General features: G+C 51.4%; 1 protein-coding gene across 3 annotated transcripts in view; it reads left to right on the top strand.

The window, feature by feature from the left end:
- Wscd2 (WSC domain containing 2) overlaps window positions 1-24,388 on the top strand; it is a 94,612-nt gene that overhangs the window by 21,991 nt on the left and 48,233 nt on the right. The window contains exons 1-2 of one of the 3 annotated variants that reach the window (XM_036172089.1): window positions 4,779-4,887; window positions 5,023-5,115. The exons of 1 other annotated variant lie outside the window; for it this stretch is intronic. The gene's annotated coding sequence lies outside the window, so the exon portion shown is untranslated. Of the gene's footprint in view, window positions 1-4,778; window positions 4,888-5,022; window positions 5,116-24,388 lie in introns of those variants that run through there. One more of the 3 variants, XM_036172088.1, reaches the window with a different exon arrangement.

Raw genomic sequence — 24,388 nt, 5'->3', positions numbered from 1 at the left:
TGCTCAGATACCCTGTGTTCAAAGTGTTTTCCCGAATGCCTGCCAGGACTAAAAATTTCATGTCGAGCAGAAAATAGTCTTTTTTAATTTGGTCTTGTGTCGTGTGGTAGAGTCAGATGGGGAGAAAATGAAGCCAGACGGGTTGGTTTGTCACAGAGAGGAGGGGGTTGGGCTGGGAAATCGGGGGTGGGGGGGAGGTGGTGGGGGAGGGGGACACCTCCTCTCCCACATTCTTCTTAACCACAGAAGCAGCACATCTGAGGGGTCCCCTGGGTGACAGAAAGGTTCAGCCTGGCCAGTGGCGTTAGCCCAGCAGCCGGGAAGCGGGTGCCCGGCCAAGAACTGCAGCAAGTGCTTCTAAGGAGGCTTGGGAGAGCAGGGACGTGGCCCCATCTTCAATCTGTTAACTTCCCTGTGAGCCGAACCCTGTGCTTTCAGGAATGGTGGCAGGGTTTAAAGAGAAGCCTTTTGAAGAATGGGTTGGAATCTGGCCCGGTCTCCAGTCTCCATATGAGGGAGCCAGCGCTCAGAAGAACAGAGTTAGGCAGACGGCAGAATTGCACGGAGGTGGATGGGTGTGGATGTGTAAGGTGTGTGGAATCCATCTCAACCCCCAAATGCAGCTATCCCAGAGACCCCAGATTTCCTGAACCCCCTTAAGTCACACCTAACATGGAATCCCCACAAAATGCAAGGCGCTTAATTCTCTCTCCCACAGGCATGGCACAGAGGGGTGTCTCTAGGGACATACCTGTCCCCACAGTACTCAGCACCCTCCCTTTGCCATAGCAGCACAGTCCCTGTCTCTGTTCTCTCGACACTTGGGACAGAGGACCTTCTGCACAGATGGTGTTAGGGGCATACATCAAACATCTGATGTCCCTTCAGGCACTAAAGTTTGAAAACTCATGTCTTCACCCCCGGCCCCCTCACATACCAACCCCCAGAAGCCCATCATTGAGCTCTCTCTGAGCAGGCTTAGCAAATGGAGAAGAGGTAGGTGTTCTTGATGGTTTGTGTCAATGTGACACAAACAGGGGTCACCTGGGAAGAGGAGCCTCAATAGAGAAAACGCCTCCATCAGATTGGCTCTGTAGGCAAGCCTGTGGGGCATTTTCTTAATTAGTGATTGATGGGGAGGACCCAGCCCACTGTGGGTGGGGCCATCCCTGGGCTGGTGGCCCTGGGTTCTATAAGAAAGCAGGCTGAGCAAGCCATGGGGAACAAGCCAGTAAGCAGCACCCCTCCGTGGCCTCTGCATCACCTCCTGCCTCCAGGTTCCTGCCCTGCTTGAGTTCCTGTCCTGACTTCCTTCAGTGATGGAGTGTGGCTGTGGTTTGGGACACCTAACCCGGACAAGCCTTTTTGTCCCCAGTCTGCTTTTGGTCATTGATGTTTATCGCAGCCATAAACCCAGTGAGGACAGTGGCCACATGGTGGGCAGCTCCCTTCTGCTCACTGTAGGTATTTATTTGCTTTCTGTGTGCTGGGCTGAACCTGAGTTAGGGGAGCAAGTTTTCTGTCTAGAAAAAAAAGAAGCAAGCAGGAAGTAGAGAGTTCCTGCTGGACCCTGAGGACCCATCACCCATCACACTGGCTTTGGGGGCTACGTCCCTGTTACTTAGGCCTGAGGCTGGGCCGAGGGCTCTCTCTTCTCGTACAGTCCACAACAGTGACAGCTGTATGATGCACCACTGGGGCACCATGCAGGACTGACTCTGCTCCCCAGATTCTCTCTGTCTCCATTGTTCCTTCCCTTCTGAGCCCCTTGGCGACCAGTGAGATTTCTCTCGTCTACATGGTGTATCTTTTCTGGATTTTTAAATAGTTAATTAGCTAGGAATATGACTATACTGTCTGCACTCCAGAAACAGACACAGGAGGATCGCCAGTTTGAGGCCAGCCTGGGCTACCTAGCAACACACGATCTTAAAAAGATCAAAAAACGTTCAAGTTAATTTTTGGTTCCCAAGATTTAAAAACTGAACCATGTCATTAGCAAATCCAGAGGTTCAGGATCCCTGAGCACATGTTGACATCCTAGAGGACCCTGGGGTGGGACTACCCCCCCCCACCGTGCGCCCCCAAGCAGGGTGGTGGCTCTCCCTCTCTTTCTGCCAATCCATTTACTGTTGCCCTCTCCCTCCCAGTCCCTGAGGGGATTTGAGCCTGAGATTCTGGCCCTGCTCCCTGTGACCACTCAGCAGTCTTGGTTTGAAGGTAGTCCTTGTTTTTGCCCAAATGTGGTAAAGTCTGACCACCTGCCTGAAATTATAGAGTAACAGATACAGGGACCTGTTGGGATGAATCCCCTGGAATTCAGGGGTGGCGCATCTGAGTGGCCACTCCACCCACCAGCCACGGTGCTGTCCTGGGCTCCCTTGTGTTCTCTGACCAGCAGTGTTCTGGCTTCCAAGGCTGCCTGCCCCACAAAATCCTCCAGCAGCTGCCGGGCTCTGGGTCAATAATTTATGCTAATGCTGCAATTCACCCCACTGACCCCCTTCCTGGAGTGAGGCAGAGAACTGGACACCCAGAGATTAAATTGCACGGCTTAGGGGGCTAGTGCCTCAGGGGAGCCAGTGGGAGGTTTAGGGCCTGCACATAAAGGCGGTAGCCCTTCGACTCGGTGCTCAGGCACTGAACACAGGTGTTTTAGATCCCTTGTTCAGTAGCTCACCTAGAGTTACGCAACACCTATGAGCCAAATGCTGGCCCCACACTTGGGAAGGAGACAGAACCCACCCTGCCCTTGGAGAGGACTCAAGGCATCACCAACTATCATTTCTTCTTTGCGTTTTCTGTGTCTTAGACGACTTCACCTTTGCCCACAAGCTGCCCTGACCCAGCTGCCTCTGCTGGCTGCTGAGACACTGTAGTATTCTCTTCACTGTAGCCAGCCACCCCCTGGGGCTCCCTGGCATGAAATCACACCGCACCAGGCTGTAGCCATCGCCTGCCCCCTCTGCTGTGTCTGGGACAGACGACTTCTGACCGGATGTTGTCCGCACCCTTGCCTCATTCACAGTGTTTCTCCCACTAGGCTCTCTTCCTCTGGACTCCTCCAGTCAGGTCCCCCTGAGGACCCTTCCGCATCTTGGCTCTCCATGTACCTGGCTCTGCACTGAGCCCAGGTCCTATTAACCCATTTGGTCTTCATATCCCTGTTGGGGAAGACTCCCTGCCTGTCTCCATTCTACAGATGCGAACGGCTGAGCTCCAGCTCCCCGGACCCGCAGCTGCCTCTGCCCAGCGCAGCCCCAAGGACAGTTCTCTGTTACAGGTCTCTGCTTCCCCAGCGCACAGGGAGGAAGCCCTCAGCAAACACTGAGTCACGATGATCCACTCGGCTCTTGTGAGCAGGAGGGGTTGGCCCTCACAGGGAGGACTCGGTCTCCAGGACCAGAGGGTCCCTGAAGCACCTCTGCTGAGAAGGCAGCTGTAGGAGGAGGGCTGTTGATGGTGTTGGTTTTTCTCCCTGGTGACAAGTTTCCAGCATAAAATTGCCCGAGGCTAGAAACACAGTCCAAGGGCTGGGCGTCGCTGGGTGTGTTACTGGCAGCAAGTCTGGGGTTCCTCCTGTGCTCAGATAAAGACATTGGTCCCAGCCAGGCCCAGCTGTGTGAGAGCTGAGGTCCGCTCCTTACAGCTTCACAGTTAACATAGGAGTTTGGCCGGTCTGGGGTACACGCTTCGCCGTCGGAGGCCTCCGAGTGTGAGCTGTTTCTGGGACCCACAATGAAAGTGAGTCATGATGGTGTGTCTTGTGGGGGTGGGATCAGCTTGCTGGGCTGGGATGGCCTGGCCCCAGAACTGACCAGATCCCAGTGGTTAGATGGACAGGGCTACCTCTGAATCCCTGCCCTCTGGGGTTATGTATGATGTAAGACATGTATGTGGTATGGTGTGACTAACATATAGCATGATCTGATATGAGTGATGTGCTTTGATTAATGTCATGTGGCACAGTATGACATGACATGAATGTGATAGGCGATTCTAATGCGAGGCGATTCTAACGCTCCTTAGCTTACGATGGGGCCGCATCCCAATTAACCTCAGCATACGCCAAAATCAGGACTGCGGCAATGCTTTGAATACCTAATTTAACAGGACACCCCAGCTCAGATGCAGGCATCCCTGTAGCCTGTGGGTCCCCTCTCAACATCATGCGGCAGGCTGCAGTTACGTCTCGCTGTCACTGCCCAGCAACGGGCGAGAGGCCTGCACGACACAGCCATAGCCTGGGGAAAGATACCCTTCAAGGATGTGTAGTTTCTATGGAATACATGTAGGTCCTGTCACACCTTCTTAAATCTGAACATCCTCAGTCAAACAAACCACCATGAGGCGACAACCGTCTGGACTGCCGTGTGTGACTCTTCCCATCACGGTGTCCAGTAGCTGCTGGTTCCCCTGGTGCAGACTGAGAGATCTCAGAGAAGGTCCAGAGGCCACCCCTGGGAGACACCTGGAGGCCCCTCAGCTCAGTCTGAGCAGCTGTGCAGGCTCACCAGCCTGTCACTTCTCTGGGCTTCAGTTTTCCCACTCGTGACGTGGAAAGAGTAACTAGGGAAGGTGGGGGACAGCGTGCACAGAGGGAGCAGGCAGCTAGATGGAGTGGGGGGTGCGAAGCCTGATATGATGACACTCACTGTGTCTGCAGCTTTGGATGAAGTCTTCCCGTCCCTGAACCCCAGTCCCTTCTCCTGTTAAATAGCATAAATTCAAACCTACTTTCCAGGACCACCATAAAGAAAATGTCACAGTGCATTCAGGGCTTGTGACAGTTTGGATCTGGAGTGTTCCTGTCCCTGAAAACTTACAAGCCGGGGCTCTGACCTGGCTATCAGATCACCCATGGATGGACTCATAGTTGAACTGAAGGTAGGGCCTAGCAGGGAGAAGGAAGTCACAGGGGGTCGCCCTTGAAGGGGATACCTTGTCCTCAGCTTCTCCTTCCTCTTCCTGCCTCTCCCTCCTTCTTTGACTCCCCTTCTTCCTATTTTTCCTGGTTACCAGATTGCTCCGCCATGGGTCTCCACCATGATACCCTGCTCACCACAGCCCAGAAGTGATGGGACCAAATAGCCATGGACCAAGACTTCTGAGACTGTGAGCCAAAGCAAACCTCTCTTCTAAGTTGTCACAGCAACAGTAAACTGACTGGCATGGGTGTAGCTCTTGAACCCAACCCAGGACCTCAGAATACAGCTTTGTTTGGAAGTAGCTTTTGGAGAAATCATTGCTATACAGTTGGAACACAGTAGAATGGGCCCAACACAAATAGAGAGATAAGAGATAGATAGATAGATAGATAGATAGATAGATAGATAGATAGATAGATGATAGATAGATAGAAAATGATGGATAGCTATATGATAGAGAGCTATAGAGAGATGATAGACAGATAATGGATGATAGATAGATACATACATAGATGAATAGATAGATAATGGACATATAGATGATAGATAGATAGATAGATAGATAGGCAGACAGACAGACAGATATATAGACAGATATGATCTTTTAAAGGCCCCATTCTTCAGCCCCAGCTCCTGTCACATCTGAAGTCAGTGCTGTATCCAGCCTTCATCAGAGACGCTTCTTGCTGCAGCCAGTGGAGGTTACTGTAAAACCCCAAAGCTGGGCAAAGTGCCGAGAATAAGTGAGGGTGGAGTGCTCAGCCTCACACGGGACAGCTACACCCCTCCCTCCGGGACTGAGGGAGCACCAGGAAAAGGCGTTGTAAGGGCCAGAGTTTGGGAGATGTGCAGTGAACTGTATCTTGGGCCGGACGGAGATGTTTACTCACAAACTCACTGCGATTGTGTTACCTCAGAACACCTGCCCCGTGTGGACATTTCATCATGGCTGGGAGGTCCCCATGAGGACTGTCTTAGTTAGTGTTTCCCTTCTGCAACAAAACACAATAACCAAAAAGCAAGTTGGGGAGGAAAGGGTTTATTCAGCTTACACTCCCACATTGTTGTTCATCAAAGAAAGTCAGGACAGGAACTCAAGCAGGGCAGGAACCTGGAGGCAGGAGCTGAGGCAGAGGCCATGGAGGGGTGCTGCTTACTGGCTTGCTCCCCATGGCTTGTTTAGCCTGCTTTCTTATAGAACCCAGGACCACCAGCCCAGGGATGGCCCCACCCACCGTGGGCTGGGCCCTTCCCCATCAATCACTAATTGAGACAATGCCCCACAGCTGGACCTCATGGAGGCATTTCCTCAACTGAGGCTCCTTCCTCTCTGATGACTCTATCTTGTGTCAAGTTGACACACAAAAGCAGCCAGTACACAAGACCCCGCCCCTTCCTGAGGGACTATTGGTAGTTCATGGTTGCTAGGGGAGAAGTTCGGCCACTAGTAAGCTTCCCTACTCCAGGAAATAACCTCTACCCACACCTCTGCAAGCAACCCTGCTTAAAGTCAATGGGTGTCCCCCAAAAAGAAGGTGCAGGAAGTGGGATAGACACGTTGGGAAGAAAGGGTCCATGGGAGAAGGGGTGGGATGAGAGGAACGGGGCAAGAGAATGAATAAGTTTATTATATACATGTATCAAACTGTCAATTAAAAAATGGATTTAAGGTGACGGGCAAACAGACACAGGGAGGAGACCAGCAGGATGAAGGCAGCATGAGGGGAGAGGTATGGCTACTGTTTTTCTGATGACACTTGCAAAGTCAGGGCAAGCCTGGCGCAGACCCTTCCTCACACCCTCAGAGGAACCAACCCCAGAGACAGCTTAGGGAAGAGAGGCTGTAAGCCACTCAGTTTGTGATGTTTGCTCGCCAGCCGTAGCAAACAGGCGTGGTGCAGGCCTTAACATGGAGCCCGGGACAGAGTGAGGGAGAAGTGAGCAGTCTCCTTGCCACGCCAGCTCTGTTATCTCCGTGTTGGACCTTTCATTGCTGGGCTGATGAGACAATAGTTTGGGGGTTCTGCTGGGCGTGGGATGGGGTGGTCCAGCTTCCCAGATGAAAGCTGTGAGCACACCGCCTTCATGCTTTCTCCTAGGGTTGCTTCTCTCTTTCCATTGAGTCACATTTTTTTTTAAACCAAACAATTGTTTATTTGGAAGTTAACTTATCTGAAACTATGAAACCAACATACCTTTCCCTAAAGAGGCCAATCAGTATATACATTCAAAGGCAGGCAGAGTGCATTGACTCCAGCAAACATTTCGGGCTGGGGCTCTGAGCCTGAGGCTGGGGTGGGGTGTGTGTGTTAAAGATCTGTAAGCGATAAATCAGGGCTCTCCTCCCAATTAATCAATGAATCGAGGAGATTGAAAGTGAATGCTCCCTCACTTTGTGAACAGAGGTTTATTCACACTGAAGTCAGTCTTGACAAGGTGACGTCTACACTTTCTATGGTTCTCTTGACACGTTTGACTCTGCGTAGGTAGGGTCTGCACTTGAATGTTTGCCTAGCAAGCATTGGACAGGCAGATTTACCTCTCTGAACCTTGCCCCCCATGCTTATACAACGCAGTCATCCCGGCACCTGCCTCAAAGACACCAGAGAAGTGGCTCTGCCTTGACGTATTTGTGAGATACTTGTCTCTCATGAATCCTGTGTCAAGGGGTGGATGCCGGAGGAGGGCTGAACTCTGGAGCAGGCAGCATAGCTATGGCTCTGTCCATCAAGGACCCTCCCAGGACAGCCTCAGCCAAAGCCATTTCCAGGAGTGTTTACTGCCCTTGGGATCCTGCCAAGGTTAAATGCCAGACCAGCGCTGCAACACGAGCACACACTCAGTAACTTGCTTGCAGACAGGGCTGTTAAACCTGAGGTGACTCAAAAAACATGATAATGGGTAGGTAGGTATCAGGCAAAAGTGGTTCTTACAACAGTTGTCTCTTGAGGAAACCCTGAGCTGACATAATGCCCTGTGGATCTGACGTCACCTCTTGGGTATGTGACCATCCTAAATCTTTGTCTCCAAATGCCCAGAATCAATGCTCCAATTCCATTCTCTTCCTTGTCCTGAATGCTACCCAGAGCGTTCAGAAGCCTGGGAGGCCGTCGGCAGCACCCTCACTCAGGCAGGATTCTCTGTGCTGAAATTGGTCTAAGAACAGCTTTCTGAAAAGAGGATCATTTATTTTGACTCATGGACACCAACATCCACCAGGATCTTGCTTCAGCTGTGACTTGATCCAGACTCAAATCTCAGTTTCTCACATTGCATCCCTACTTCCCCTAGGCTCTGGCTGCCGGCATGGAGCCTAGGCTCACCTTTCCCAGGTGCCCCAATCCACAAGACATTGGGAACCCAACTCTCCCAGGCCAAGTCTCTAATGACTGTGGTAGGCAGGGGAGATGGGCCGTGCTGACTAGCTCAGGCCAGGCAGGACTATTTTCCTTGACCCGAGTGGGAAGTCAGTTCTGCTTAAGCTCCACTGGCTGGAGACCTGGGAAGTGAAGAGGGGCAAAGGGAGGGAGGGGGCTTCAATCTGAGATTCTGACAAAAATCCAGCAATACACACACACTCACAAACACTCACACTTTTACACACACAGAAACACACATGCACCCATACATGCATATACACACGCAACTCACACAGAAACACAAACCACATGCACACTCACACACATGTACATACACACTCACTCATACACAGACACAGTCACACAGTCACACAGACACACACACACACACACACACACACACACACACACACACACACACACTCCTCATCTCTAGTGCCGTATTGCCTGAAAATAACAAGATGGAAGTCAGAGTGATGAATGGGGCAGTGTTCTGAACTAATTTCACCTGGAAGCTGTAGCTATTTTGGGTTCTGGTGGAGCTCTGGGTTAGCTTAGCTGGTTACAGCTCCAGGCTCCTGAGGTAAAGGGATGAGGGATGAGGGGTAGCAGAGAAATGTGGAGACATAGAGCTGGAGGCAGCAGCCCTGGCTAAGAATTCACTCCATGCTGCTGAGCTGGAACCCGGTGACATGAAAGTCCCCTTCACAGTTGCCACCTCTGCATGGGCTCCTACTCCGGCTTGTCCTGCTCCACATCTGTCAGGTGGCTCCGTCCACCTCTTAGGTCTCTGAGATTTCTTAGGTTTCAGCCCGATTTCCATCCTCAGGCTGGCTGGGAACTCCCTCTCTCTAATTCCACATCCTGGGACTCCAGACCCATCTAGATTCTCCATGTGCTTCCCATGAGGTACCCTCTCACTGAGCCTCTTTCTTCGTCTGTCAAATGGGATAACAGGACGAGACTCCACCTTGGGTGGTCTGTGTTAGATAATCATGTAACTGATTGACATGGGGCTGTGCTCAGCAAAGAAAGAAATCCAGGCAGCAGCGTAACAAACAGCAAAGCCAGGCATCACTGTGTGAGAAAGATGGGCTGCCGGCTGGTGGTGAATGCCCATAATCCCCAAGCCTGGGAGGATGAGGCAAGAGGATTGCTGGATTACAGAGCAAAACCCCGGTATCAAAAGAAATAACAACAACAAAGACTCGCAGCTAGAATTCGACTCACCCTCCCCTTCAGCTCAGTGCCCCGTCTATGCCTGCCTGCAGCTCAATACTAGTTGAATAAGGCGCCAGCTCCACATATGCCAGTGTCCCCAGAGCTGCTGAGCACAGACCCAAACAATCTAGTTGTTCGCGGCTTCAGCAGAAAGGTCAAGTTTAATAGACCAGTGTGAACTGGGAGGAAGCAGCTTCCTGAACTGTTGATCCCAGTGCCACTCAGATCACTCTCTGTGAAAGCCCAGCCCCAAGCCTTGGGGTACAAGGAGATCTCTCACACACAAACATCTGCATATGAACCCCCATTGCCAGCATCCTATTGCTGGCTTAAGGAGCTTTATCATGTGAAGGAACAGGACAAGGTGAGGGACTGAGGAAGTCTTGGAGAGGCAGCCTCCCTGGAAGAGAAGACAGGACAGGAAGCCAGAGAGCACACCTCCAGCTCTGTCCAGAAGTCTCTGGTCTCCCAGAGATGATTACAATTGCTATTAGGAGCGCTGGAGTGCCACAAACCACGCTTATTTTAGTTGGACACTTCTCCAAGGAAGGGAAAACTAAACTCCATGGAGCTGGCTAGGCAGTGTGCCCTTGTCCCCAGGACATTCTCTGTGCTGAGTGCTGGCTATTTTCTCCTTCCAAATGAAACATGCTGGGTGGAGGGGCGTGGGTGTCTGCGTGACTTCCACACAAGAACCACCTTCCTACCTGGCCTTCCCACGTGTGTTAGTGATTGGGTCAGACAAAACATAGTGCTTTATGCTGACAAGCAGCTCCGTGTTTGATACACACATGGAGGCAGAGGATGACAATGATGATAAGAACAACAGGATGAGGGGTGATATGTCAGTGCTGACAATGATGATGATGTTGACCATGATATTAATAGTGACGGTTGACAATGACTGCGATGGTGTTGACTGTGACAATAATATTGACAATGACAACAATGGTCATAGTGGCAAAGTGGACATTGATGATGGTGTTGACAATGACTGTGATGATGTAGATAGTGATGATGTTGACAGGGGTGATGATGTTGACAGTGACTATGATGGTGTGCACACTGATGATGCTGATGTGGACATTGATGATGGTGTTGACAATGACTGTGATGATGTAGATAGTGATGATGTTGACAGGGTTGATGATGTTGACAGTGACTATGATGGTGTGCACACTGATGTGGACATTGATGATGGTGTTGACAATGACTGTGATGATGTAGATAGTGATGATGTTGACAGGGGTGATGATGTTGACAGTGACTGTGATGGTGTGTGTGCACACTGATGATGCTGATGTGGACATTGATGATGGTGTTGACAATGACTGTGATGATGTAGATAGTGATGATGTTGACGGGGTGATGATGTTGACAGTAGACAATGACTGTGATGGCATAGACAACAATGGTGATGGTGTTGACAGAGGTCATGATGGTGACAATGACAGTGATGTTGGCAATGACTATGATGGTGTGTACACTGTTGATGGTGATGCTGATGATATCAACAATGATGGTGACAGTGATGGTCATGATGATGACAGTAATGATGGTGACAGTGATAATGATGAAACGCTGGTCATGACAGTGAAAATGATGCTGATGTTGGTCAAAGCGATGGTGACGGTGGCGATGCTGACGATGACCGTGGTGTTGTCAGTGGTGACAGTGATGTCAACAATCATGATGATGATAACGGTGACCGTGGTGGCAGTCATGAAGTCAACAGTAGGATGATGGTGGTTGGCAGTGATGAGGAGGAACATCTACTGTCTGGAATTGCTCTAAGTGTTTTGATTTCTGCTCACCACTTCATTTCTACAAGAACTTGGCAGCCAGGTCTGTGGTCACTGATTCCATCACTTGCTACTTGCAAGATACTAAACCAGTAGTTTTGCTTCCCAGAGCCTCAGTGTCCCTGCCTGTGAAATGGAGATAAAACAGCAGCTCTGGGCTGCACAATTTGTCAGTGTCTGACTGTGCAGGAGACGCACTGGCTCCTACTGACCCTACTTTGGTATTCCTGTTCATCCCAATGAAAAGGGAGTCTTAATGATTTCACACAGAGGAGGCTAGCCCCAAGCTGAGTGTGGCTGAGCTGGATCTCACTACCACAGCATCTCTACGGGGCTGTTCCTGACCCACAGGGCTCTCTGAACCCAGGCTGCACTCCAGAAGACTTCAAAACAAGCTGGGCTTAGACCAGCCAAGCCCTTGGCCAGGGCAGGCAAAACCACCACAGGGAGACCAGGTAAAGGGTGGGGGTGGGGACTTGTGCTGGTGAGCTATCACCCAGGGCCTGTGCTAGTCTGGCCAACAGACACAAGTGGATGCCAATGGTTAGTATCCATGGTGCTTCTAGACTTGGAGACAGGAATAGCTAGATAATCTCCTGGGCCTGCCACTCCACAAACAGCATCCATCTCTCTCTTGAAGCAGAGAGAGATGTAATGCTGGTGCTCCGTTGGTTTTCTTCGTTAATGTGACCTGGGACCCCACGAGGTGGCTCCACCGTGGTACAGGTCTTCCCACCTCATTGAACACAGTCTAGAATGGTGCCTAGTTGGTTTCATCCGAGGGATTCGGATCCTGTCCATTAACAATCGAGATTAACCGTCATGACTTCTCAAATGTGGAGCCCCGCGTTCAGTACAGTGGATGGTTGTCCCAGGGTGGAGGGGGACTGAAGCTGAGCTCACAGGAGCCTTCATGGTGACAGCCATGTGTGAGTCATAATGGGAGACCCTTATGGGGAAGACATGTAACTATATCTACTGAGACTCTGGGTCCTCCTGACTAGGGGTGGGAGAGACTCCTCGAAGGCAGAGGGCAAACAAGTTTGCTGAACATCCTGCAAGCGAGGTATAGGACATCGCAGCCCCTCCCGCTCAATGCCTTGTCGGCTGAGAAAGGCCTGTGTGTGCACATACACCACACAAGCACCGCCAGCTCTTGTGCCCTCTATCTACATAGAAGCCCAGGATCCCTGAACTTCCGATAACAGCTTACCTGGGCTGGCCCGCTCCAGCAGCTTTCTCCCATCAGCTGCTTCCAGCTGGATAATCAGGCTGCCCCAGGCTTCATAGGATCCTGGCTGCTGAGGCAAATGGAAAAAACAAAACCCTGTGCAAATGTGTTTTCATGTAAACACGGCAGGGGGTGGCGGCTGCCTGCCGAGAAACAGCTCCGTGGCTGGTGCTGCTCACAGCAAAATAACCCAGAGCATTGCAGCTCTGGGAGGGGAGAAGGTAGGAGCTAGGGTCTTTCGGGAATCCAGGTGCTCCCTGGAGCACGCCCAGCCCTCCAGATGAGCCTCTCAGGGGCCCAGATAAGTGAGTAGGCAGATGTTAACCCTACTTCCTTGGGGAGGCAGCTGGCCAAGTGGGAAACACACACCGTGCCTTGTTACTGAGTTAGGTGTCTTCTTTCTTTCTTCCTTTCTTCCTTTCTTCCTTTCTTCCTTCCTTCCTTCCTTCCTTCCTTCCTTCCTTCCTTCCTTTCTTTCTTTCTCTCTCCCTCTCTCTCCTTCCTTCCTTCTCTCTTTCTTTCTACCCTCCTTTCTTTCTTTCTTCCCTCCTTTCTTTCTTTCTTCCCTCCTTTCTTTTTTACTTTCTTTCTTTTTTTAATCAAGTATAATTTGCCTATAGTAACATCCACCTGGTTTCATTTGCAATTCTGTGAGCTTTGACAAATGCATGTAACTCAGCACCCTGCGCCAAAATTAAAGAATGCAAGAGTTCAGATCCCCTCCAACACTCCACATGCTGGGCTCTGGTGATCACTGATCTTTACCTTTTCCAGAATGGCACAGAAATGGGATCCTACAGTCCTCAGGCTCCAGCTTCTTTCATTCTGGGTCATGTTAGCCTGTATGACTTACCAGGGTTGGCTGTCTGTATAGCCATAGTTTCAAGGACTGAGTAGTGCTCTCCTGAGCCTGAACTCACCACCTTGGGTCCACTTGCCTGGGATGGGGCAGTGGATGGAGGGGGGCGGTGGAGGGAGAGGTCGGGGAGAACTGCTCTCTGCATCTGAATTTGGGTTCTGCTGTAAGCACGGCTCTCACATCTCTCAGGTTCGCAGCCAGGGAAGGAGATAGTTAGACATTACTGTAAGTGAACATTTCTAACATCGTAAGCAACAACTTTGCTGTTTTCCAGAGGGGCTCCGCTCCTTCTTCATCTCCACCATCGTGACTGGAAGTCCCACCCACTCCGCAGCCTCACCTCACTGCGTTTACTGTGTCTGTTTTAACCACGCTAACGTTTTCTCGTCATGGCTTTAATTAAAGAGCTGGTTGTGGCACTCTGCCATCCTGGTGTCGTTCAGCAGAGCCTGGTGAGGACAGTGGTCAAGGGCACGTGCCCTGGAGCAGCCAGGCTCCATCTCAGCCCTGGTCCTCAATGGCCTCAGATCTTCAATGCACACTTCATGTCTCCTGTCAAAGGGCCCCCACAGGGATACGCTGCCGGCCACACAGTGTGGGATCCACCGGCCTCTGTTTTCTGTGACATCCCAGAGGGTTGCTATGAGAACCCCCATTTTGCACCCTCCCTAAAAATTCTAAGGGAACTTCGTCGGGTTGGTTCAAAAGACTAAATTAGAGCCAGGTGTGGGGACAGACCCCGTGACCCCAGCACTTAGAAGGCTGATGCAGCAGGATCAAGAGTTCACGGCCAGCCAGGTGGTGGTGGCGCATGCCTTTGATCCCAGCACTCAGGAGGCAGAGCCAGGTGGATCTTTGGGAGTTCAAGGCCAGCCTGCTCTGTAGAGTGTGATCCAGGACAGGCACTAAAACTACACAGAGAAACCCTGACTTGAGAAAAAAAAAGTTCAAGGCCAGCCTGGGTTATATAGTGAGACTCTCTCAAAAACAGCAACAACAAAAAGAAAAAATCCCTAAGTAAGCTCACAAATGGAACCCAGCACTTGCTGAGACATCTTCCTCTGATAAGGCGGCCTTAGGGACCACCCTTCTGTGTCAGGCTTCTCATAGGGACTAGAGCTGATACCAGGCTTCCTTAGGAATGGTGTGCTCACACAGCCCACCAGGATCTCTTGAGATGTGGCTTCCTGAGTAGAGTCCCTGCCCCCAGAGCCAAGGTAGGGGACTTATCTCTGAAATGCCATTTCTATGGAAATGGGAGATTGGGTGCCAGGAGAGGGAGGAGGTCACACACACATACACACACACACACACACACACACACACAACATAAAACACACACAAACCACATACACACACATATATCACACACACACAACACATACACACCATATACATCACATACCACACTCACATAACACATACACAACACACACACACACACACACACACACACACACACACGATACACACCACACACATGATACATACACACAGGTGTTGTTTGCTTTAACCCTTTTGAGGGGCCTGCCACCCAACTCCCAAATAAATCACACACAGAGGTTCATTCTTAATTATGAACACCAGGTCTTAGGTTGGCTTAGTTTCTAGCCAGCTTTTCTTATCTTTAAAGTATTCCATCAACCTTTTCCCTCTGGGCTTTTCCCATTCTCTTGCTTCTGTAAATCTTACTCTTACTCTGCGGCTGGCTGTGTAGCTGGGTGGCTGTCCCTGGGGTCCTCCTCCTTCTCTGGCTACTTCTCCTTTCTCCTCCCAAATTTCTCCCTCTATATATTCTCTCTGCCTGCCAGCCCTGCCCATCCTTTCTCTTGCCTTGCTATTGGCCATTCAGCTCTTTATTAGCCCATCAGGGGTTTTACACAGGCACAGTAACACAGCTTCACAGAGTTCAACAAATGCAACATCAACAAAAGTAACACACTTTAAAATAATATTCTACAACATACAGTCCAGGCTGAAGTCTTGGCTCTGCACAAATGAGCTACATGACCTTAAACAAGTCCCTTAACCTTTGGGAGCCTCAGTTCCTCACCACTGTGATGGGGACACTAACTGCCTTAGAGATTCATCTTGAATGTTGGACATTGTGTGTTTTGAGGCTCTGAAAGCTGAAGTGAGGTGAGACTAAACCAGTACCCACCCCAAGTGGTACTGAGACCTTTGTAGACAGGAAATAACTCAGAGAGGCTTGCAATTTCTGCAGTAGGGAGTCAATTCTACCCACTAGCCTTGACCCATTGGCCTTCCCCTCCATTGGTCTAGCCCTGCAGCGCAGACTCCCTAATCCTGTGCTCCTGGCAGGAACATGTAATGCCACCATCAAGGACAGGGAGCCCCTTCCCTGTCCCCAGGAGCCTCCCACACACTCCAGCTCTCCCTATTCCCTCACCCCCTGGCATGTAACCACACAGACATCTCCCCTTCACCGGGTGGATTTATTCTTGGGGGTGTGTGGGTGGTGAGCGTTTATGTGGGGGGATGTTTGTCTAAATTTAAATTTCAAACGTGTTCAGCAGCGGCCTATTAATGCTGGGGCTGGAAACGGATGGCTTTTTTTTTCTTTTTTAATTCAAATAAACTGAGAGACAAGTAGGCGGCTCCTCCAGCTGTCACTTCTGACCCTACCTTCCTCTGTGCCCAGAGGCTATCCGGCCACGGGGTGGCCATGGGCTGTCAAGCTCAGAAAGTGGAGGCTTGGAGAGATAAGGGCTCCTGCCATTCTCTTGCCTGTCTGCTATTGGTATCTGGGCTACTTCCTGCAGCCCAGGCATGGTATCTAAGTACCCACCACCTTAACATGCCTGGCCCCTGCTAAGCATTTTGCACCCATTGTATCAGCCAACCTTCTCCACAACCAGGCTGGGGAGTCGGGGGTGGGACCGGTATTTTCATCCCATATCACCCGCATGAGAACCTGCAGCCATGATGCCTTAAATGACCTCTAACTGGCAACAAAGCTCACTCAATAGCAGATAAGATGGATTTACTGCTAAGGGCACTTGATGTCAAATCTGAAGATATGATTTTGATCCCCAGAACCCACATGATGGAAGGAGAGAACTAACTCACTCATGGTGTCCTGTGACCTCCTCTCCATATGTGTACTGTGACACACACACACACACTAAATAATACCAATCATTTTGAGAGCCCTCACACAGCTCCTCTGTATTTTTCAAAGCACAACTTGGTGTGGAAAAGAAAAAGCAACCATAAATTCACTCCTAACCAAGCCTGGCTGGTGAGGTCTCTTCTGTCCAGCTTCGTCTCAGCCCACAAGGGAGGCTCCTGCCTCTGTGACTGCCTGTGGTGTTCTGTAATTGCTGAGCAATTTGGAGATGGCTGGAAATATATAATTCATGGGTGTGTCTTTCTCCCCAGTCTCTGGAAGGCACTGAGGTGTGACTGTCTCCCGGGGAGCTTCGACCTTGACACAGAAGGAACCAGAATTTGAATGTCCCAATCAGAGAGCCCACTGCCAGTTGGTAGACCCCAGCCACCTAAGTACAATGTTCTGCAAACAAGGATCCTAGCCTCGAACCCCCATAGAGCCAGTGATTGAAAGCTGGGTAAAACCTGAGGTGGAATCTGAGCCTGTGCATTGAGTGAGGAGCCCAGGCTTGTTCCCCAGGGCAGGTCAGCAACTGTGCCTACAGCTGCATCCCTGAGGAGGGAAATGATGTTGTTTGGTGTGGGCCTGGGGTGTGGGCGACCATCCTGCAATGCTGAGAACAGCCACCTCAGAGGAGCAGGAACCTGGCCTGAGGGCTTCAGGCTCCAGCTGGCAGTTCCATTTCAACTCCCAAGAGCCGGAGAATCTAGTTTGAAGCTTCTAGCACTAACCAGGTTTCTGGGGCAAATGGCAGCAGCTGCTGTTCCTCGTGTGTAAAGTGGGGTTGGGGACCCCTGTCTGTGCTGAGAGTGAGGAGGGACAATACAGGGTAGAGTGGTATAGGTCTGTGCTGGGGTCAGGAAGGGCAGGCGTGGAGTGTGCCATGAAGGCCTTGGGCACTGTCTCCTATGATGATGTCCAGGTGATTGGCAGAGGAGCCAGGGGACACTCTCTTTCTGCCTGTGGTCACCATCGGGGGAGGACAGTGGACACCTTTTCACTAGGTGTCCCAGAGCCCTTCCAGCCACTGAATGAAGGTTAGGATGAAGATGTCCAAGGGTGTAGCACGAATCTGAAAGGGTCTTATTAATAAAAGCAAACCTGGAGCCAGGTATCGGGGTGAAATGCTGAAAGACCAGAGAAGCAGAGCAAGCCACAGCCAACCACACCTCGCCAACTTCTTAGCTGATCTTGTTTCCGCAAACTGGAAGCCTCTGAGTCCTCATCCGAATCGATGTCAGCTGAACTGCTGCTAGAAGCCTAAAAGCTTAAAAAGCTAAAGTTCCTGGTCCTCAGGCCTTATATCCTTTCTGCTTCCTGACATCACTCCTGGAATTAAAGGCATGTGTCTTTCCCAAATAAGACATGAGATCTCAAGTGCTGGGATTAAAGATGTGTGTCACCAAGCCTGGCTCTTTCCATTGTGGCCTTGAACTCACAGAGATCTGGATGGATCTCTGCTTCCAGAATACTAGGATTAAAGGCGTGTGCTACCACTGCCTAACCTCTATGCTTAATATAGTGGCTGTTCTGTTCTCCGACCCCCAGGTAAGTTCATTGGGGCACATAATATATCAACCACACAAGGGTCAGGGACCTCTATGCTTTCTGGGAAGTCCTCATTCCCTGCATGGATTCTGAACACACAAAGTAGAAAGGCTCCCTGAGTCTGAGGGATTCTGGCCACCACGCTCTTCCCTCAGACTGGGGGGGGGGGGGCAGGTCAGCAATGGGCAGAAGGTTCTAGAGTAGCACAAGCCTGGATCTGAGAGGCATTGCTGCTTATGGGCTCTGCCTCCATCAAGTAGGTTGGCTTTCTCATCAATCAAGGGAGCATCAAAACACTGTGGAGACCCCTGGGGAGGCTCTGATGGGGGAGATGAAGGTCCACACTGCTGTACATCTGCCATGGGCAGGATTTACTATGCTTCCTTCCTGGGGGTACAAGGCCAACAAGAGGCCTGGGCCTTAGAGGAGGTACCACAGAGGCCCTCCCTCTCCCCTTCCTGGCCTCAATTTCCCCATCTGACCTGGGGATCAGGTAGCCCTCCCTCTAGTGCACATGGGCTGCAAGTTTGTCTCTGAGTCTGGCTCTGAGCTAGTGTTCTTGAGGAAAGAGGACCTGGCCTTGAGGAGCCCCTGGGGGTTCAGAGAGGCTTCCCCCAGTGCATACTCCCTGGCAGGGACACCAGACTGAGCCAGAGACGATTCTGAGTGGAAAATTCCTCTCTGGGTAAAAGTTTCTAATGGAAGTAGCCATCGTTCCCAAGTTAGAGCCTGACCGGGTGTGGCCACAAGTGGCAGTTTGCTGGTGGTTGTGGCTAGAAGGAGCTGACCAAGAGTAGTGTGGACACAGGGTGGCAGTTTCTGGAGCTAGTGTGGGACTGGCCTGGCTACGTGACTCTGGGTCACTCTGTTAGACTCTCTGAGTCCTCCAATCATCCAGCCTGTCCTAGCTGGTTCCTAAGAGTACCCTGCCCTCTGGGACAGTGATGACAAGAACCCACATTGCTGAACACTAGTCCTGTCCCAGACTGTGTCAGGCATCTCGCAGGGAGAGGTCATGTAGCTCTGTATTCCCTAAGCCTCGGTTTCCCCTTCTGTTAGAGAACGCCGCTTTGCTGGGCGGTCCATCCCCAGCTCTGTGTTCCTCACTCCAGGGAAGATGCCTTTGACTAGAGGGTGGTGTGATTTTGGGAAGCAGAGCAATGTTCCTCTATGGCCCTTAAGCCCCTCTTCAGAGGGTCCCTGCCAGCTGTCTGGGCTGACACAGATCAATGGAGGCCACACTGAATGTCCCAGGCTTTGTGGCCATTGAGCCCTACCAAGTCAGGCATGTGCATCCTGGCTCCATGCAGGGCAGCTAAGGCTTGACACGGTGGGGGCCCCAGAAGGGACCTTAGAGCCCCCTCCTCCACCCTGTGTGGTCTACCTTAGGAATCAGGGGCAGAGTTGAGGTGCAAGATGGACCCACTTCTGTCCTGGCATCCAGTCAGTGCATGCTGCATAGTGGGGACCTTCTCCGGAGGTCTCAGCTTACAGACCTTCCCAGAGGGTCCTTCTGGGCCCGTGGCTTCCCCACGGTACTTGTGCCCCCCCCAGTTATTCTAATAGAGTAGACTGGAGTAGCACACTTGAGCACAGGAAAGCTCCAGATGATGAGGCGGCCCTCCATCCTTCCCGCCTGCGGCACCTCCTCTGGTCTCCAGGTCCCCTCCTTTCTCTTTCCCCCTGCGCTGCCACCCCCCCCACGGGTCTGGCCCCTGGATAAACATTCTGCCTGTGAACAGAACCATCCATTATCCCCCTGACAATTAGCAGCCTATTAAGGATGCCTATGCAAATGAGCACTAATTGACCCGCGACACAGCAGCGCCTGCAGGAGAGCGATGACTCCAGATGGCTTAATGATAGGGGCCCAGGGCCCTGCTTTACAAGTCTCTCTCGTGGGTAAGGGAATGATCTGGGCTGCAGAAGGCAGCCACAGCTGCCTGGTAGAGAGGACCCCAGATGGGGACTGTGTGCCTCAGCTGGGTCATCGGAACCGCCGGACAGGATACAGTTTCCTGCCTTGTTCTCTCTGTCCCTTCCTTTCCTCAGCTTCTCTCACTATCCCAGCACTGAGTCGGCAAGCATTCGACCACCCTCCCCTGGAAACAAACACATGACCCATTGCAAACTCTTTTAATCGCAGCTACCATAATGGTGTGTGTTATGGGGCACAAGGTGATGATTCAGTCCATGTGTGAGAGGTGTGAAGATGAGGTGATCGGAGGGACCAGCCCATCTACTGCCTGAGACATTTGTCATGTCCTTGTGTTAGAACGCTCAAACCCACTCTCCTAGCTGTTTGAAATGGGCAGTGAATTACTGACAACCATGGTTAGCTTAATGTGCAGATGATTGCACTTGTTGAAGCAGCAGTTAGTTGGAAGGCACAGTGCCTCCTGCCCATGCACTCAACACCAATGGGGTTCAGGTCCCTTTGTACCCCCTGCCCATGCAGTCAACACCAATGGGGTTCAGGTCCCTTTGTACCCCCTGCCCATGCAGTCAACACCAATGGGGTTCAGACCTTCTGCCCATGCTATCAACACCAATAGGGTTCAGACCCCCTGTACCCCCGCCCATGCAGTCAACACCAATGGGGTTCAGACCTTCTGCCCATGCTATCAACACCAATGGGGTTCAGACCCCCTGTACCCCCTGCCCATGCAGTCAACACCAATGGGGTTCAGACCTTCTGCCCATGCTATCAACACCAATGGGGTTCAGACCCCCTGTACCCCCTGCCCATGCAGTCAACACCAGTGGGGTTCAGGCCCCCTGCCCATGCTATCAACACCAATGAGGTTCAGGCCCCCTGTATTCCCTGCCTATGCAGTCAACACCAATGAGGTTCAGGCCCCCTGCCTGTGCTGTCAACGCCAATAGGGTTCAGGCCTCCTGCCCATGCTATCAACACCAGTGGGGTTCAGACCTGTGGCCATTTGCACATGCTTCCTTCATAGGGTCAGAAGCTACTCTCCATGTCATGTGTTCTGTAGTTCTAGACATGTGTGACATGTAGGTGTCATTACAGTATCAACGGAGTTGAATCATCATCCCCAAAGTCCTGAGCTCTACTGGCTCACTCCCCTGCTACCCCAAGCTGCAGACAACGCCCTTCTCATTTCTGTCTTTTCCAGACGATCTGGTGGTTGGAATCACACAGTGTGCTTTCTCTCAGATTGGCTTCTTCCTGGGTAGCATGAGGCATTTACACCTCACGTTGCTGGGTGTCTAGAGGGACATTGGATTTCAGCCCCTGCAGAGTCCTGAGGAGCACCACAGTGTTAGGTGGTTGCAGGCAAGGAGGCCATTGGGAATAAACCCCTTCCCTGTGGACCTTGAGCCATCGAAGAGACGAATAATTATTCCCTAATGCTATCATGTGCTTTTCCATCCCAGACGGCCCTCCTGTGGTAGGGATGCTTGCAGGCAAGGCTTCTACCACATGGCACCCCAACTCAGAGAGTGAAAGTTTTTTCTTTCCCCTCTTTCTATCTTTTCAGACCCTGGCCGAAAGCCTGGGTCCTCATCCCCAGACACGTCGGGCTTTCTCACTCTTTCTCTGAAGCTGGCCCATCCCTCTTCAGAGTAGGATGCTTGTCCTGCATTCCCGGACCGGCCAGCTTTCTTGAACCCTAACTTAAAAGGACAGGGCTCTCTCTCTTCCTCTTTCTCATCTCCCTCCTCCAGGCAGCTGCCAAGATTCACAGCTTGCCTACCCTGCTGTTTTTCTCTCAGACATCACTGCAATTGTCCTCGGGCTTCCTTTGGAGTCTGTTTTAAAATTCTTTTATTAATAAGACTAAGAATCCAAAAGGGACCTGGTTTCCCTGGTAACATATGGCCCCTGAACAGGGATTCCCCAGATTTCCACAGTAACGGTGGCTGGATCAGATGGGAGAGAATGTTAGATCTCGGCTGCTGCCTCAGTTCCCCTGGTTTCCAAAGAAGCTGTGAAACAGAAACTGGCGAAGGGAAATGTATTTATTTGAAGTTTTGGGTAAACAATGATGAGAACCAAGATTCTCAGTTTTTTTCCTCACCTCTGTCTCAGTGCTACACAGTATTATAGGGAAGACAGGACAAAGCTAGGCACGATGGGGCACACTTGTAACACAGCACCAGAGAGGATCAGGAGTCCAAGGCTATCCTCAGGTACATAGGGAATTTGGGGCTAGCCTGGACTACATGAGACCTTATCTCCAAACAGGGATAAGCCAGATGGCTCAGCGCTTGCTACTCAGCCCAATTTCAGTCCCTGGACCCCACAATGGAAGGGACAGAACTGAGAAAGCTGCCCTCTGACCTCCACAGGTACCATCGCACATGCGCACATATGCACACACACACACACACACACACACACACACACACACACACACACACGAATAACAGATTAAAGAGGTGGCCCAGACAGGCTTCTCCCCAACACCAGGAAGACATCAGCTTTCACCAGCCAAGTTTCTCAGCGTCTATTTATTGGAGAAACTTTGGTCATAGGTTCAGTTGGTTCCTGGACCTGACGCCTCCCTCAACTGCCTCTGATCCCCAGTCAGGCTCTGGGGGGAGGGTATGAAAGGAAGCCCCAGATCCTTCCCAGACTACAAGCTTCCTCGCAATCTCCTTCGAGAGTGTGGAGGGAGACCCTTTGCTCTCAGAGGAAGGAGCTACAGGGCAGGCAGCCTCTTGATTTCCCTTTTGGCGGGGCCAGCCTACCCCAGCCAGCACCCATCTCTTACTTGACCTCTCAACCCCTAAGTTGCTTCTACTGTTTAAAAAATAATCATCTACACACAGTCACTCAAGGGCTTCCTGTCCCAGGAAGACACTGAGGACACCGAGACCCCAGAGGTCTCCTTCAATGAAGAGTGGGGAAGCATGAGAACTGGCCCTCAGTGAGGGCCAACCCCTTGCACTGTGCACCATCTCTCTGTGATTGACACACCTCATAGAGATAAAAATGCAGCTCAGGGACGTTTAGACACTGTAGCTACCAAGGTGGGGGGGACATCAGTGCGACAGAGTCCCTGGTGTGATTTGAGTGAATGGAGACAGAGAGAGGACAGGGTTTGCTGAAGGCAAGCCAGGGCTGTGGAGGCACAGTCTGTGGACTTGGGAGCCTCGGAGGTTGTGGGGAGAGGGGTATGTGAGGTCTGTTGGTAAGGCCTATAAACACAGCACCTGGAATAGGGTATGTGTTCAACAAATGACTGCTAGCTAATTCTCCTGTATTCTTTGGAGTGGGGTTTCTGTCTGTGAGAGGGAGGAAGAGGGAATGAGAGACAAAGTCTTAGAGAGAGCCACTGCGTGGGGAAGGGCTGGCAGCTCCAGGAGGCAGAAGTATTTGGGTTCCTCTGAGGACGGGGTTCGGTGACTCAGAAAGACTTCTCCACCCAGACTCCCCCAGTGACAAATAATAAACTACACTGCCCTGCTCAGAGACCCAAATTTACACACACACACACACACACACACACACACACACACACACACACACACACAAGGCTATTACCTGAGCGCATCACACGGCCCTTGGTACGCAGCCCTGGGGTGAGGGAAGGTCCCTTCCGTCCTCACACCCTCTACTTCTGTGTTCTGGGGGCCCACTGTATGCCAGGTGCTGGGACTAAGACATGGTGTGAGGGGTTCCGGCTTCAGGGTGCTCTTCCTTCTAGTCCAGGCAGGAGGATGTGGGTAAGAAGTTCACATTTGCACCTTCCTGCTGACGGTGGGGTGGCACAGCCCCCGCTCTCTGCCCCTCTTTCTTCGGTCCCCTGCCTCCACCGTGCCCATCTCTTTCTGTCTTCTTCCAGCTGCTAATGAGTTAAATGTTCCCACACACCCACTTGGCAAACACTTAGGGGTAAAGATGTGTGGTAATATAAAGAACATAGAGGGAACAACCAAGGAGCCAGCCCCAGAGACATCCTCAATGAAGGAATGGCAGCAGGGACAACAGTGTGTCCCTCACTGATGTAGGAAATAGCTTCCCAGTTGCTCACATGAGCCTGGGGGGCGGGTGGATGAGCAGGGGCAGCCTCGAGCATTTCCATTGTCTCCCTACACTTTCATGCAGTCCTCCAACAACATAAGCAAGGGAGTGGAGAGCTGAGTAACCCAAGGCTGGTGGAGACAGGTGTCTCTCCAAGTCACTATGAATCCAGGTTAGCAACTGTCCAGGGCCCACATTTGGATCTAAAGATATGTGATCTACAGAGCTGAGGGGGACCCTCAAAGTACCAGAGTGACTCCTGACTTCCTCTCTCCATGGCACGTAAGTCCCCACAAGGCACTGGCTTCAAGA

Source organism: Onychomys torridus, chromosome 22 (assembly GCF_903995425.1).
Source record: "Onychomys torridus chromosome 22, mOncTor1.1, whole genome shotgun sequence".
Classification (NCBI taxonomy): Eukaryota; Metazoa; Chordata; class Mammalia; order Rodentia; family Cricetidae; genus Onychomys; species Onychomys torridus.
The sequence above is the reverse complement of the archived record's forward strand: the minus strand, read 5'-3'. Positions and strand labels throughout refer to the sequence as shown.